Source organism: Ptychodera flava, chromosome 20, assembly GCF_041260155.1.
Source record: "Ptychodera flava strain L36383 chromosome 20, AS_Pfla_20210202, whole genome shotgun sequence".
Taxonomy (NCBI): domain Eukaryota; kingdom Metazoa; phylum Hemichordata; class Enteropneusta; family Ptychoderidae; genus Ptychodera; species Ptychodera flava.
The window spans coordinates 23,937,428-23,954,752 of record NC_091947.1 but is presented as its reverse complement, the minus strand read 5'-3'; the positions used below and the strand labels follow the sequence as shown (position 1 = coordinate 23,954,752).

The 17,325-nt window shown below is 36.0% G+C and overlaps 1 long non-coding RNA gene and 1 pseudogene across 1 annotated transcript; both read right to left on the bottom strand.

The window, feature by feature from the left end:
* Positions 1-1,268: 1,268 nt before the first annotated feature.
* On the bottom strand, positions 1,269-2,942 carry LOC139120365 (uncharacterized). Its single transcript, XR_011549086.1, has 2 exons — positions 1,482-2,942; positions 1,269-1,393 (listed from the first exon to the last, which is right to left on the bottom strand). It is a non-coding gene; the product is annotated as an uncharacterized lncRNA (long non-coding RNA).
* A 956-nt stretch (positions 2,943-3,898) lies between these two features.
* On the bottom strand, positions 3,899-17,316 carry LOC139120362 (putative cytochrome P450 120; annotated as a pseudogene).
* Positions 17,317-17,325: the final 9 nt, after the last annotated feature.

Here is a 17,325-nt window from a genome sequence, read left to right as displayed (position 1 = left end):
ACAGGGAATTGGGGATGGGAGGATCAGTGGGTGAAATGCTTGATTTGTAAAATTGCAAGTTTTTTTGGTGTAAATCAGTATTGACACTAACAATTTAATTTAAAGAAGTGATAGCTTGGTACATAAATTAATAAAATTTTCAAAATTTTGAAGTATGAGTAAATATGGACATTTCGTCGAAATCTTTCTGGTCTCCCAGTATCTCATAACATTAGTCACTTGTTAATCGTACCTTAACATCTATATTATCTGAAATCAAAGTTGAGACTTGTTTCAAGCTGATCTGTGTGTATTGTTTAAATAATCCACTGTACATTATTGACATTTACCATTAGCACATTCTATGTGAAACTCTTTCATAATGCTGTATGGTCTAGAAAAAAAAAAAGCAGTACAGATAGGTGATAGTTCTAGTTCTCATAATAACAATAGTTAGAGTTGTAATAGTGATCATAGCCATATCACAGGAAGTGGTGATAATATTGTCACACAAGATTTCAATGTGAAGTTACAAGACCTGCTACACTCCTATATCCCTCATTCCCCCTCAAATATTCAAGATACTCAGCGTTTATCCAATTCTTCTGTCCCCATGAATACTCAAGAATTTAATACCAAGTGGCAGACCTTCCTTTCAAATAATCATCAGCCTTCCACACAAAGTTCTTTCCCTTCATCACATCTAACATGTCAGATGGCAGGGGGGTCAACTGATGACCTGCCATCAGAAGATTCACCATCAGATGAAAACAGTGGGGCAAAGTATTACAGCATAATATGTGTCCGTGAACGACAAGTGAAGAAATTCAATGCTACAGCTCATGACTACGAGATAAGATTCAAAGACATCCAACCGGTGCATGTTTTCATGCAAGTGATGGTGGTGCTACAAGATGTCTTTGAGAGCACTGTTAGCCGACTCATCCATGCCATCTCTCCTAGGGACAGAGTAAGCATTACACTTGAAAGTCCATCCCTCCCCTATCAAATCTGGTTACCTTTTTCTCCTGTTCAAGAACTGACTGTTGACAGAGTGTTGGGTGAAATTGAACGTGTACTGCAGTCCTATGAAGAATTCACCCAAGACGAGAATGTTAGTATCAACTTCATTCATGTGAACATGCCTGTTGGGACAGGAAAGAAGTGGGGATGGAGACCTGTCAACATAGCCCGTATGTACTATGTATTTTTGTCTGAGATTGTAGGCTACCTTTTGTCACTGCAGAGTTGTGAGGTGGTGCATTTCAATAAAACATCCAACTCTACCATTCTCCTTCTGTTTTTATTCCTTTTACGATGCTTCAATGTAAGTGAAACTACATGGACACCACTGTAAAATGAAATCTGGTTTAGGTAGAATGCACCTCTGAGACAGATATTGGGACTCTTAACCCTTTCACCCCCAGTTCCCTGTATACAGGTCCAACTTTACCATAGAAAACAATGGATTTGGGCAAACCATGGTGGTGAAAGGGTTAAACCGGTGTACCACTTGTTTTCAATGGCTTATTTTTATGAATTTTGATAATTTAATTCCGTCCCTAGGAGTTAACTCGGGGATGGCAGCCATTTGTGAATTTCAATTGTCGGTAAACGTTGGGTAATTTACTTCTCTTGCACCAAATTTTGCAGAGTGACCCCTGATTATTATTCTTCATTTCAAAAGGGGATTTCTTAAGAAAGGTTTGAGGGAAAGTTTTAGCTTTTTAAGTTCAAGGTGCAGACTACCTTAAAGTAGAAAGCATTCTTGGATAAATATTATAGGAAAAGTAAAAAAAAATTTCAAACTCTTTTCTGGTTAAGATTTTGTACGGAGTCATTTTCAAATCAACATTGAAAAATCAACCCTCTCAGATGAAAATCAAACTTTATATATTCCCAATAGGTATGTGTAACAGCAAATGGTGGCTATTTTTTTATGTAAGTTATCGATACCCTTTGAAGTACTTTCCCCACTCTGGTCCTAACATTTCAATCAGGGTGGGGACCAGTGCGCCCTCTGAGTTTGATGATATGCCCATGATGCAAACAAATTGCTGGAAGCACCAGCACTTTTGGTTCAATATGGGCTTCGCAAAGAAACTTCCAGAAAATTGAGGCAAAGTGTTGGAGGGCCTGCTGGTTAGGACTGCTGATTGTTGTTTCTTGATCATTTAATTTCTTTGAAGTCCTTTGTGGTGACTTCAATTCACAAATTTTATTTTTGAGGTGCATCATACCTTGAACCACAGTTTACTTGAAACAAAAGATTTCATGAATTTGATTATTTCATGTGGCAAGATTTTTAAAAATTGTGATAAAATGCTTGAGTAAAGAATACTTTGCTTTTATGTAACAACCATAAATATTAAAGCAGTAAACAACAATGCTGGTAGTGATTTAATTTTGTCTCCTGAGTTCAGAATTATTTAAAAATATTGAAAATGGAAATTATGCAGCCATTAGTATTTCAGGTATATCATCAACTGAATACAAAAATATAAGGAAATTGAATTAAAAACTCCAAAATATGTACAAATGAGTAAGTTCATCTAAAATTAATATGGTTAAAATTTTGTGTCAATCGATATGCAAAAAAATTGTATGATTCAAGAATGCATATGTATGATCACCTTATAAAGGATTTACACCATTCTGTGAGGTTTATAAACAGAATTCATAAAATAATCCTGAAAATTTGAAATGGAATGTAAATAAATATAAAATACCACTCTTAATGTTGGCAGTTTGTGTTGCCAATGTAAACACCGAGCAGTTGTAAACCAAATTAGCATGTGTGTGCAAAGCTTTGCACACAGAGAAGGTTGACATCTCCAGTGCAAATTCTTTGTACTACATGGCAGATTAAATGGCCTATCACAAAAAAAAACCAAGAGTTTCTGATCAAAACTTGATAATGAAGAGAGTTGACGTCTTGACTTTACTTTTTTGGGCTGTCACTTTTCTTTTGGATTTACTAGGCAGAATCAGGGCATTTTGGGAAAGAAGGCATCTTCCAGAATAGGAAGTGTTATACACCAGTTAACGCTCCTATCCTATACAGCTTACTGCTGTTATAACTTCATTCTGAATATAGTCAACAGAATGTATGGTAACCTCTCTTATCTGGATACCTGTTTTATTAGGGGAAGGCTGCATTAACTTGCATGGTACCTGAAACCCGAGTCCTTGCCACAGGCGACCCAATAAGTACTACTGAGTTTTTCAGTGTTTTCTCTATCATTTTCTCTTCTTTCTTGATGCTCTGAATGATCGGAATAAATAAAATAAATGGTTTATATAACATAACCTAGCCTCTGCGACTCTTTATTTATTTTACACTCCATTACAAGGACGTATATCTCTCATACACACATGCTGTAATTAATTAGTCAACACAACTAATTATGCTAATCCGTGGACTTATCAGGGATTTTACGGGTTGGTCAACATCGCGAAAGATAGGAATGGTTACTACTCCTTTTTCATTAACATCACTATCTTTCCAATGTTGACCAACCTCTGATAAGTCCACGGATTAGCATAATTAGTTGTGTTGACTAATCAATTACAGCATGTGTGTATGAGAGATATACGTCCTTGTAATGGAGTGTAAAATGAATAAAGAGTCAAGAGGCTATAGGTTAGGCTATATAGTCATTTATTTTATTTACTACGATCAGTCAGAGCATGAAGAAAAGAGAGGGGCTGACAGTGACAGAGAAAACTGAGAAAAACTCCATAATAAGCTTATCAATATGTATGGGCCGCCTATGTCCTTGCCTGACCAACTCGGGTGACAAACAGAAGACTTTTAATCCCCAAGGTGTGAATGTTCCATTGTTATGTTTATCTAATCCAGCTGGTGCTATTGTAGTGCCATTGTAGGAAAGGCAGGTCAGTGAAATTGATCCTCTAGGGAAGTCAGGTATTCCTAAGTTAATGGAGCTTTCCCGTAATGACACAGGAATTCCTGCACTTTTACTGGCTTTGTTCCTAATAGATAAGTTTTCACGGCAAATCTGACCGTGTAGCCCTTATCACAGTTGATCTTGTCATTTCCTGTCCTCTGCCTCGTCCACTGATGCATCTGAGAAGACGACCATGACCTGCTCTCTGGGCCTGGACACGGGTAACCACTTGTGGGTCAAGTTCTGGCCTTCAGGTAAGACCCAGGTGTAGTGTTCTAGCAGGAAGCGACACGCAGTCTGTGCAAGAGAAGATCGCATCGGTAGTGAGACAAATTAATGGAACAATGATGATCCCAATGCAGTCCAATGTTGGCTACACAACCTTGCCTAATATCTTGTTTGATGACAACTCAATAACCAGGCCTTGGCTTGCTGCATTAGCCTGATTTAGCTGCTCTATGCAAGGCACATCAAAGAAAGCTGAGTGAACAGGGGGCTGAGAGTGAGTGTAGGAAAAACTCAAAATATTCTTTCAGCTGACCGTCATGTGAACTTCACATGGTTACATTTCTGAGTCAGAGCTCTGGTTTTGAAAATATCATATTTTCAGAGGCGCAAAATGAAATCTATAGATGGTTAGAAATAATGACACTGCATTGAATAGAACATCGCTCACAACTTTTATATTTTCTACAAAACACTGCTACTTACATCAACACCAAACCGTGGTATTTATTAAATTTAACACAAAAATTCTGAACAAAAGCACAGAAAGTGAAGGAAGGCAACTAGACTCAGTATACAGGTATAGCAAAAGCAACTTTGCAGAGAAATGGATTTTTATTCTGATTCATCAGCATTTTATGAGCAAAGCAAATGACCAGATTACGATTTCACAGTAACACACTGAGAAGGACAATGTAAAGGGATATATCCACTGATCAGAAACAGATACAAGAACCAAGGATTGTTGATTTGTCAGGAGTGCATGTGATATGGAGAATTGGACATGAAACGTATCTTACTTGCAAGACTTGGTGCATAAGAACACTGCCGATACAATCTCTTGGTCCTCCTCCAAAACAGCTGAGTAGCTTGCGATGATCAGCACCACTGTGGTAAGCAATACAGGATACGCTACAGTGATCACGCACATATCATAAAGAGACTTTTCAATCAAAAATAACAGTACTGTCACTGCATTTTCTGGTGAATTACCTCCCCATGATGACTAGTGACTACAGTTTTTTACTGAACATAACTTGTGTACAATTGAAACGTTGAAAAGTGGGAGTTGATGATTGGATGCTTCCATAGGTGAAACTCAGTGACATAAAAAGTTTCACAAGTGAAACTTAGTGACATAAAAAGTTTCGCAAGACTTTTCAAAATATTTGTCAAACATTCTGTAGTTCTTTGAGATCATCACATACTTCACTCCTTTCAATACAAACCTGTTCCTTTATTCCAATCTTATGATTTAAAGTTTTTTTAAAGATTTTGGTGAAACTACCGGTATACACAGCAACCAAATTTGTAATGACACTTTGCATGCTCATAACTTACTGTGTTTGCCATCTTTCTGGCTGGAAGTCATCTGGATCTGTAAAAACTGATGGATCCCGCTGAGCTGCATATGTGATATAAACTATTGCATAGTCTTTGGGAATCTTGTACCCGTCTATAATACAATCCTGTGAAACAAATACCATGTGAATGAAAATTTATTATGCCACAAAATAATTAAATGACAGAGTTAAAAAAATTCTTCATCTAAAATTCACACAAATGTGCTAAGTCCATAGACTGTACAACAATTCAAGGATTGTACAGCAATTCAAACAATACTGGCTTGTTTTTAAGTCTTTTCAAAATGACAGCACTCTAGAGGTACCAGTGTGTTATAACTCATTAATTAATTTGTTTGGGGCCATACATAGGTAAAGTTGTTTGGGCTCACCTACATATATTAAAATGGTCGTATGGGAAGACAGCAGACACTTTCATGTCATCTGCAAATTTTTTGACTGCATTTTAAAGTCCTGACAGAAACACAATTTGTGAAAGGTTGCTGTCGACAAATAATTCAAACAAACGATTTCTTCTTACCCGAGTTGCTAAACGCCTCCCTCCAAGGAATGGTGGCCATAGTCTTTGTACTTCAAGCAATATCTGGTGTAAATATTTCTCGTCTTTCAAAGCTTTTTGTCTGTGATGCATCTAAAAGAAAATTGAATTCAATTTTGTCATTTCTTTGTCTCTCCTGTGAATTACAGATTACAGATGCTGAGCAGAAAATATGTTTGTGAAAGTTACAATGTACAACATATACTTTAAACAATTATTTTAAACTTATTTTCAAGGTTTATGTATAGGATAAAGCCCGAGTACGAGGGCTCTTCTGGTATATAAAGTCCAACCCAACGATAAAATGTCAAGGCCGCAGGCCGAGACATTTTATCGTAGGGTTGGACTTTATATACCAGAAGAGCCCGAGTAGAGGGTTTTATCCGACTTAAAAACTATCGCCCCTTACTGATATATTTTCATTTTCAATGTGTTTACGTCAATCGTCCCCTTTGTCAATGTAACATGTTTAGGATATGAATTAAAACTTTTATTTGTGAAATAGCCTTCCAATGTAATGGAACATCCTATAAATGCCCTAGGGCACATTATATAAATGCCCTAGGGCACAGCAGAGTTTGTGTTGCAGCTGGTTTCCGTTGTGTTACCAAATTTGAATATTAAAACGTACCAGATGTCTACAGAATATGACATGTTCACTTTTGATTGGACAGTACTTTACTACGGCGCTGTCATTTGTTTCTGGAATTTGGTGACCAGGCTTTACGAGTAAATAAAACACCCTGAATTGAGCACTCTGATTGGTCAATCAACAGTAGATAGTTTTTAAGAAAATATCACTCATTTTAAAACAGATCATTACATGTTGTTATAGATATAACCTTTTAATCCTGATACAGTCAAACGCTGAATATGTAATTTACTACTTTACACCTTTAAATAATTCTTGCTAAATTTCTTTCCCTCGTCAAAGATATGCCTGCATAATCATCCTTGAAGTTTCATCTAATTTTTCCCATAAAGTTTCTTATTGACATTCTAAGTTAAATTTGATGTTTATCTTCACAAACAAATAAACATTATTAAGGTGGTAAAATAAACAGCAAGGCAAAGCCCCAAAATGACTGAACGTAATGGATACAAAGAACAAAAACATCATTTGGTTCCAAAGTGAATGATGAACCTGTTCACCCTAATTCACTGTAAACAGTTCTACACTCACCATTGATATAACAATGGGTTTGGGACAAACCATTGTGGTAATAGGGTTAACGTTTTATACTGGATAATGAAAACACTAAGTTTGATTAAAATAACAGAAGACAGTGTGAAGACATACATGTGTCGGGTCTTCCATGATGACTGTAAATGATGTGAGGAGTGATGCGATCGCCTTGGGACCAACGCTGAGATGAAGAGAAGCACATGATGGGCAGCTTCTGCAGTGTCTTTGAAACCAGCGGTCTTTATCTGGTGCAGAAATCCATCGGCCTTGGACTGGGAAAGTCTCTTGAAAATGATGTCATAAAGTGTATTCTATGAAGAAGAAATCAAGATTTTCAAACCGAAGTTATTTTTATACTTGTGTGAAGTGATTTGAAAAAAAACAGACAAGATATCATTATAAGAGGTTTGGGAGAGCTTTCTAGATGGATTAAGTCTCCTTCTAAAAACTACAGAAAAAAATTCATTATTTTATCTGTAGAAAGGTATATGAACATATTGAAGTGAACCTCTTACACATAATGTAAATGCACACATGGTTACCAACATTGACAATTTCCAATTCAATTGTACAAAGTGTGGTCAGTAACGCATGTCCCAGTGTATCTCTGTATATCTCTCATTCAACAAAAGTTGTGTAATTTGAATTGTATGGATGGAATTTCATGTCTTTCATGAAGACTTTCAACTATGGGCAATGTTACTTTTCTAATGACAGTCTATGTTGAATACATGTAGGATTTACTGTACTGGTATGCTGGGACTATTACTTGTGTGGGTTTACTCTAACAAGTGTGATTTTTAAACCATGAATGTCTACAGACCAGCCACTGCTAGATTGGATAATGAATTAAATGTACAGTAGACCTGCATCTTAAAACCAGGATAAATACTACGCCATACATTATTTTCTGAGGAAATGAGAAATCAAGAGGGTCTCAATCATCGCATGATTTCATTTTTTGTAAATGGTGCTTTTTCAGACAGCTGCAAAAACACATACACTAAAACCGATGTGCCGTTTCCTGTCTTTCTTGAAAATTGTGGATTCAGGCAAGCGTTACTTTGGTTGAGTTTGTAAAACTGCACTGTACTGGATTGCTGATACTAGTGTTCGATTCTATGGTTCCCACACAGAACTGATACCAAGACCTGACCACTGTCGTCATTTTGAAAGAAATACATGCAGGCCATTCATTGTCATGACCTCTACATGACCTTACATCCTGTTTTTAATAGTTCACTGTAATCGATCTGCCAATTCGAATTGAGATTTTGAAGCAGTATTGAGTCATGTCATGAATCACAAACCATCTAACACCGAAACAAAGTTTGTAACTTTCCCAGGCTTTAAAGGGAGAACATTTGAATAATATAAGTAATAAAAGCCAGGATGAAAGATCATACTGGAATCATGAAATTTGCTTGCTGATAGGGACTAGTTCATGATATATCTATGTACTCTATGCATCAGTTATGTGCACAAACCTTGGCTTCAATAGCTTTCTTGTACCCTGAGGACCAGTACGGAATTCTCAAACTGAGAGGCATGGAGATAATACCTGGAAGGGAAATACAAATCACTTCAAAATCTTCATTATTGTCAAAATTACTTCACTGTCATTGGAGTCTTTAGACGGAAAGGTCCGTTGCTGGAGGATGCTCCCTACGCTCACCTCCTCTGCCCCGAGCTTGCAGTCTATTGGGGCCTGTGCCACAGATGACTGACAGATTTTTTTTACCATATTTCAATCTGTACTGATTCTGCTTGCTTGCTTATTTTTATCATGCTGACGTTCCTTGTGTCTCAAAGATTTGCAATAGCTTCATTATGGTTATTGTTACACTTGAATAAACTCAACACTATATTAAAATTTCCTATTGTTATTATCTGGTCTGTATTCTGGACTGATGTCTAGTATAGTAAATTTTGTAACTCACCGTGCCAGTGTTTCGTAGTCAGTTCTGTAATCTGATGAGCCAGTTCAGCTGACTTTTCCACGTTGACGTCTAAAAATATACTAAGTGACAATTCTGTGGCAAACTGTTTGAAGACTTGATACATTGGTAATGCAGTTCTGGAAGGGAAAAATAGGGAACATTACAAAAGTGCAAATTACAGAGTTGATCATTCTTAAATACGATACCTTTATACTATAATTATGTGTATTGGAAACAGTGAGCTTATTTTTAGGTAGGATGAATCTTGGGGACAGATATTTGGACTCAAATTTTTATAATATTTTGCTGTGTTATGCTACTTGTGAAGACCCATTTTGAAGCATGTAATGGAAGTTTTCACTGTCTTGTAAGGCAGAAAACTGAGAATTTAATTCACTGATTATAATAGGGGTAAACACCATTCTGAATTCCAAATATCAAAATATATTTCTCTAGTGCTAAAAGTTGCACATTGACACCTCATTTTATATAACTTTTTTAAGAGAATGGTTTCAAGTTTCCTTCAGACGGTCTCAGCTGTTGTTTTGAGATGATCGTACTAGGGTACCTCAACAAAATTATTCAACGACCTTTTTTGTTAAACCGACACTCTTGAGTAATCGTAACCTTTCACCCCATTTCAAAGTGAACCAGTTAAACCGGAAATTTAAAATAATAAGGTAGATATCAAAAAGTGTTTTGAAAGGTTAAAAAATATTGAACAAAATTTGAAGCATTTGTTTTCCAAAACAACTCAGCATACATGAGTTGCATGTGGTATGGTATGAGAGAGTTGGGTCGTGAACATTAAATACTGGTTTTGCCAACCCTGCAGTTTAGCAAAGTAATTTTGCAAATGTTTTAACAGACTAAATTCAACAGATCACAAAATCAAAATATCAAATTTTGTGGGAGTCAAATATGCAACATGACAAAACTGTTGAAAATCATTTTCTACTCTTCTTTGTGGAATCACGCTAACATATGATTTATTAGTTGAATTTCAACCCTTTTCCTGTCAGACAGTACCACTTCAGTCACTTCCCTATCTAGCTACAAAGTCAGTAAAAAGTGATATTGAGCAAAAACCTTTTCTGTTTTCACCTGCCTTGCTTGGTATGAAATAGCAGCTTTAGTGTGTAAAAGTCACGTTCAGAGTGTTCATGTTTTCAGGGCCTTCCAATGTTAAACTTTTTGTTAAGCTGCAACATATGGGACATGTTACATGTATACTTTACTTATTTTAACCAACTTGACCTGATAGTGAAAGTATTTTCTCCAGGTTTCTCTCACAGGGGGAATAGTAGCGCACTTGTAATTGTTTGATGGGGGATTTTGGTTTGCCAGGAGGTGGCATCTTGGAGAAAACACAGCTGATAGTGACATATGAAGTTCATATGTCACTATCAGCAGTGTTTTCTCAGAACCTTGGCAGGATAAGGGTTATTAAATGATAGCACATTCCCCTTGAAGTACAGTTAAATTACTGTATGCACAGTAAGTTCAGGCAGGGTAGATGGCTATAATGGATAGGAGGTTGTCCATCTATCCAATGTTAGTTTGGACTTGTGGAGATCACAAATCACAGACAATACACTGAGGATATTAAAACACGTGCAGCTGTTCTGCAGTTACTATGGTTTCCTTGACAGGTACCAAATTCTGTATAACTTTATCTTTTATAGGATCATATCACTGAATTGCACATTTTCCTATTTAATTTCATTTATTGCACATTTCTCAAAACCAACAATGACAGAGGTATTTTGGTTACCATGGAAACCTGGTGAGGGTCCATAAACATGTACAGAATAATAATTATAGCAATTATATTGAACTCAACTGAAGAAAATTTCTTTCCATTGAAACTCTTAATTACTGAGCTCCTGTATTACCATGGTTACCTGAATAGGATCGATAAACATATAGAATGACTAAAAATTACCTTGAACTCAAATGAGCAAAATTCCTGTCAATCAAACTCTCAGTTAGGGTATTCCAGTTTTTCACAGACTCTCCACAAAACAGAGATTTTAAGACTTGACGAATCCTGCTGGCTTCCTTGTGTCCGGCAAATATCAGATTATCGCCATAGAGACCGTACATGAATGATTTGTAACCCATCTCAAAGCAATCACTCTTGTCTGAAAAGCAATGGAAAATGGAATTGCCGTAAGCCGCAAAAATGTACATACTGTGACAGACGCTGCTTTTAGTTACGGTGATTTCAAGGAAGAAATTAAGTGAGCAATTGAAAATATGCAACTCTGAATAGAATGGCACACAAAGCAAACAGCATGGTGTAAATTGAATTCACGGCTACGTACAACATTAAAATCAAAACGCGTGCTTTATTTAGAGACAAAAGCCTTTCATAATATTACGATGATAGCATTGAGAACTTCATGAATTTTTTATTCGGTGTTGCAACTGTAAAATTGATCTGTGGCGAACCCTGATGTGATAGTTTGAGTGACAAAGTCATATATAGATAAAGATAAACAACATTTAATTTTGTCCAAGAAAAGGGTTTGTAAACTTTTTAATATCGTTATTTGTAAGACCTTCAAGAATGTGTACATATGCACACAGAGCAAGGATAAATTTATTGGATTTTGAAGGGTAGTTTACTCCCACAGGAATTATATTAGGAAACAACACACAAATACCTGCACATAATCATTGTTAAAAGCTGTGGCATCATTTAATATGTTGATTTATTCACGTGAAAATGAAGCAGTGTTTCTGCTTGTGTCATGATCACAGGTAAATATGGTATCACCATAACATTTCTTTCAAATATGATTTCATTGAAATATTAAGAGGCACCCCCAGTACCAAGCCTGGGGAATCACAGCTAATTCACAAGGGTACTGCCCTGGAAAACAAACATTGTGAAACATTAGCAGTTTCTGTCCAGTGTTGGAAAAAAACTAGAAATCTAAATATGCGATTTCAGTGGCATCGGCTGGCCTCATGATAAATTATCAAACTGGATGTTTTCTGCCATGAAAGGTCCTTGAGTCAGAATTTATGACTTCAGCACTTCAAGTTACAAGCAAAATGCATCAGGTATGAAAAATTTATGAGATGTACAATTGAAGGAAAGCAAACAACCTTTGAAGCAGGCCATACACTTTATAAATAATAGAGCTCTGCTAGCTGTAATTTTGATAATATTTTCATCTTGTTTGTTCAAAATGACGAATATATTTTCCTTAAATTTCCCAATATGTTGAAATATATTTGGTATGAACTTTAACAGTACATGTACATTGTAAATTACAATATGCAATTTTTTACTGTAGACAATTTAATTCTCGTCCTGACTAGAATTCATTTCTCAAAAATAACCCCGGACATTACACACATATCAGATTGCAAGCTGTAATGACATGTTTGACACCGGGCATTGGTAAAAGTCACATCATTTTGGAAACAGATCATGTATTGTATTACACAGACAAAACAAAAGTACTGGAAAATACTTAAAATATTATGGCTAATGGCGATTGAGAGAAGGCTTAAATTGGAAACCTGCATTGCATTTGTCAATGGAAGTTGTCACTCCACAGTAAATGGGCTGGTGAAAATCTCCTATAGCAACCAGTAAAAATAATCAATGGCTGCGTCACTGATTGTACACCACTGGCTCATTAGCGAGATTGACTACCTCTGTACAGTATTCAATATACAGTAATTTACTGCTGCCTTTGATATAACACAATGTATTTCCACTCACAGAAAATGAGCAATTGTTAAGACAAGGAAGTGCTTATGTTGATGCAGCAATTAAACAGATAATGAACACATCAATAGAATAACTTATGCGTACACACATGATAAACCAGTAATTGAATACTTCTTACTCTGAAAATTATATAACTTTCCATTTTATTTCTTAATTTGAATTCCACTCTACGCATGCATACTTTGTCATATGTTAATGAATGCGATAAAAGAAATATAAATGCCATCACTTTGACAACACAATGGCTATTGCTGTTTCAATTATTCATCTTTAGTCCACTATCACCGCACCAATGAAATGAAATGATGCTATTCAATTCACAATGATTGTGGATTGTCAGCATAGTATGTGGCTGGTACCCGTGAAAGTAATGTTACCGGTACTGACAGTCACAGCCCGTATCAGCGTAAATTTAACACAGGGGTCGATAGACACCTCACCTAATCACTAACACTTGGTTGTGTACTGGTATTTGTTGTGGTATAGCTTACATTGTCAAATGTTGCCAGCTTCAGGTATTAGCAGATTCTCAAAGAAGCTATTGCAAATATTGTGTATAGCTTTGCGTGTCTGTCACCCTGGCCATTGATTCATGCAAGAATTGAATGTATAGTAGTTGATATAACAAGCATGTATGGGTACAATTACATATAAAAGACCTTGGTAAATTAAGTCTACAGTTAGTATTTTTTTGTTTTTGTTTGTTTGTTTGTTTGTTTGTTTGAATTTGTCACCATCAAGTACTATTTGAAGTAACTTAAATTAATGTGAGAAGAAGTATATAAACTATTGGTGAGAAGAAATTACATCAAATCTAACACTGAAACTGGCTGTAAAAAGGCTGCTGTATGAAGTAACATACATTGGCCTGATCATACACTGGTCTGTTCTGCTTACCTAAATACGATCACACACACTACACATGATAATCGGCTTACCGTGCAGTAATTCTTTGACACCATTACAGGACGCCACAAAGACAGTCGCTGTGTTCAACAATCTAGATTGGAAGACTCTCTCAGAGTACTGTTCAATTCTCCTGTTTACAAATTCAATTGGGTCCTTGTAAAATTCCACCGACTTGTCCCCGATCAGTGTGTAGCCGATGTGTCCCTTCGGTGTTGCCATCACTGGAGGTGGTTTATTAATTCACTGCAATGGAATTCTGTTCCAGGCTGATTTCAATAGCTACTGCATGTCAAAGCAAATCCCCGAGTGACTGTGGTTGAAAATGAGATACAATGTATAGAGGAGTTGTTGATTGATGAGTGTTCAGACTTCTGGGACCTCGAAACAAATTAAAGTGTTCACCTCCTTTGCAATATTTACAGGTTATGCGGAGAGATAATTGAGAACTGTATCCTCATGAGATTAAATATTCTGTCAGATCTTTCTTTAACATGATGAATAAAATTAACTCATCCGTGCTTCCTGATTGGTAGGCACTCATGGCAAATTAATTCCTTTGAAGGACATGTATTTAATCTTGTCCCATGTGCATGATGTGATATCTGAGCCTTCCAGGAACGGACACATAAGATACTTCCTGTAAAGCCAGAATGTATGTATCTTTATACAGCAGGGTGTGCATGCTAGTCTTTTGAGGAAAACTTCACTGTTGCGGTTGTGTTGCTTCCCGCACAGTTTGCATGTAAATTGGCAATGGCTATTTGGAAACTAAATTAAATCAAATTGCAGGATCTTTGTCGGCTTGGCAACATGCACCATGTGAAAATTATCTTTGGAACATATGGTTTGCAACATTAGCTTGTTCAGCTTCTAGTTGCATTTCAAGATGAACTGTACCACACAGATTTGGTACCTTCTCCCTATATCTGCGGAAACAAATCAAAATAACATAGAAAAGGTTTAACTTTTATCTGCTTGAGTTCACTGTGTCCCAACCGTTGTCATTAGAGTCACTGCATTAAAGAAAAAGCGAAGAAAGGCTTTAATGGTTATTCTGAACATCCAATCAATCTGTTAGATAAGCCCTTCAATCTAAAAGAAAACTAGCGTAATAGAAAAAAGGAAAAATTTTCCAGGTGACAGACAATAATCTAGGGCTGTTGGTCTTTGCAAATAATGGGAACACAATACTAATATCTCTGAAAATGTTGTGAATTACAGCTAATCATATCAGAAATTTTGATAGACTATGACAACTGTATAGCTTATGGGTTTTCATAGCAAATGTCCAATTAACTTTATGTTGAATAGCATGCTATCAAATTTTTTAGAAAACGTCAGAAGCATATTGTGTGTGTAAATCATCCACGTTTACTTATTTCAATGGAGGTAAAAAGCGAGACTACCTAATAATACAGTTGACCTACAGGTTTGGCACAAAAAAAATATCCGTGCAAGTTAGCTCCTACATACATATTTTTAGAAAATCAGCAATGCTGATTTTCTAAAAATATCAGAATACATATCAAATCATTCTTTCTCTAAAAATGCTAAGCTTTCTGTAAATTGATATTCTAAAACCTTTATGGAAGATGTGAACATGCAGTCATAATGAAGATAGAAAAACAAAGATTTTCTACGAAATTCAATTTCATAAAGCTTATAATGTTCAGCGCAGTTGAATTATATTACAGTACATGCAAAAGCATGATTATGAAACCATATGGAGGAATCACATTTATTATTAGAATCTGTTGTAATTTATTATAATTGATAAGCTGTTGTGATTACAAATGTACAGGTAAGCAGGATAAATCAGATTTGCGGTGTGAAATACGAACTGTTCTGACATTTGGTAAATACTGAAGAGGATAAAACTGAATGATGTATAATTGATGCAAAATTTCTATGTGGTGGAATTCTAGTGTGGTTTATTTAATTCAAGCGATTTTAACAATTAAACTATAAACTCTTCATTAACCATTATCAATTTGATCTTGTTTTTAATACAAAGGGAAAAAACCTAATTTGGTTTGGCGACAAATACAGAATATGACAAGATGTAGACAGCTTGCCAACGCATTTACATGTATACATAGTCTGTGATGTAGTAAGTCTTTGATTTATGCCCTAGTTTTTCATGAATGGCTACATGTCAAAGACTGTAACTTCCAGCCTATATACAAATCAGCTGGAAATATTACAGATCAGGGACAGATTACATAAATTTTAGCAGCCAATTTTGAATGTGTGGAAAGCAGATTAAACATACATTTAAATCATACGAGAAGGGGTTGAGGGCTGCCCCGTCAATCCACATATTTTTTTACCGACACTCAAGCTGTCAGTATTAAACCCAATAAATCAACAAAAACAGCCAGAATTGTAAGAATTGCACTTTTATCTTTAAAATGTCAGGCCACATGAGGCTACAGAACAGATAATCTTCATTCATATTGATGGATACTCTGAATAATTACGTACCAATATTCAATTATTGTGAACCAGTGACTAGCAATGGATTTAAATTACCTAATTCAATCAGTGTTATGGTTGAAATCTCCAAAATGGAATGGCCAGTATTACGGTATTTAGGCATTGAAGACCGATGTTGTTTTTCAAGATTAAAACAATCGTAATGTCACACAGACACATATACACACAATATAAAATTACATATAACATATATTTGTAATATATATATATATATATATATATATATATATATATATATATATATATATATATAATATATATATATTATATATGTGTGTGTGTGTGTGTGTGTGTGTATGTATAGTTTAATATAAAGCAATGGTAATGACACACAAGCACACATACACACACAAAGTCATAATATTCAAACTTATGTCTTGTGGATGATGGACGGGACGGCAACGTGCACCGAATTCTGCCAGTGCTGACACTGCATGCACTGACATTTATGCAGTGACAGGTTGTTAGTGAACGAAGCTGTAAAGCAACCTGCTTTACGTTACACATACCATGGAGGTTGTAGCTCTCTACTACCTCCACGCACATACACTCATACAGACTCCCATCGTTTTACGTCAACCCTCGAATCACGCGGTTACTTTCCCCCAGCGTGTCCGAGTGGACATTTTCTCGTTAACCGAGACATAGAGAGCGAGAGTGCATCGTACTTTATCTGTTTGTATAAAAGAGGTCAGGGTCATATAGCAGAGGTGAACACTTTCGTGTTTGAACTCTAACTGTGTACACAACAGTACATTACCGGGTACGTAAGCTTTTATAACAGTCAATTTCACTGATGAGTGATCTTCTAATAGTAAATTACAAACGATTGGTGCACGTTATGGAATTTGCAATCAGAACTTACCAAATTGTATCGCTTCAATCTCCAAACCCGGGTATTTTGACAGACGGTGCCCTTCACATGTGAATAATTCCGAAGCAATATATACCGCCTTTCTTTCCTGTTTACACTACTTTCTCCTCTCTCCACTTCATACACTTCATTTTGGGTCTGCGAGATGTTAA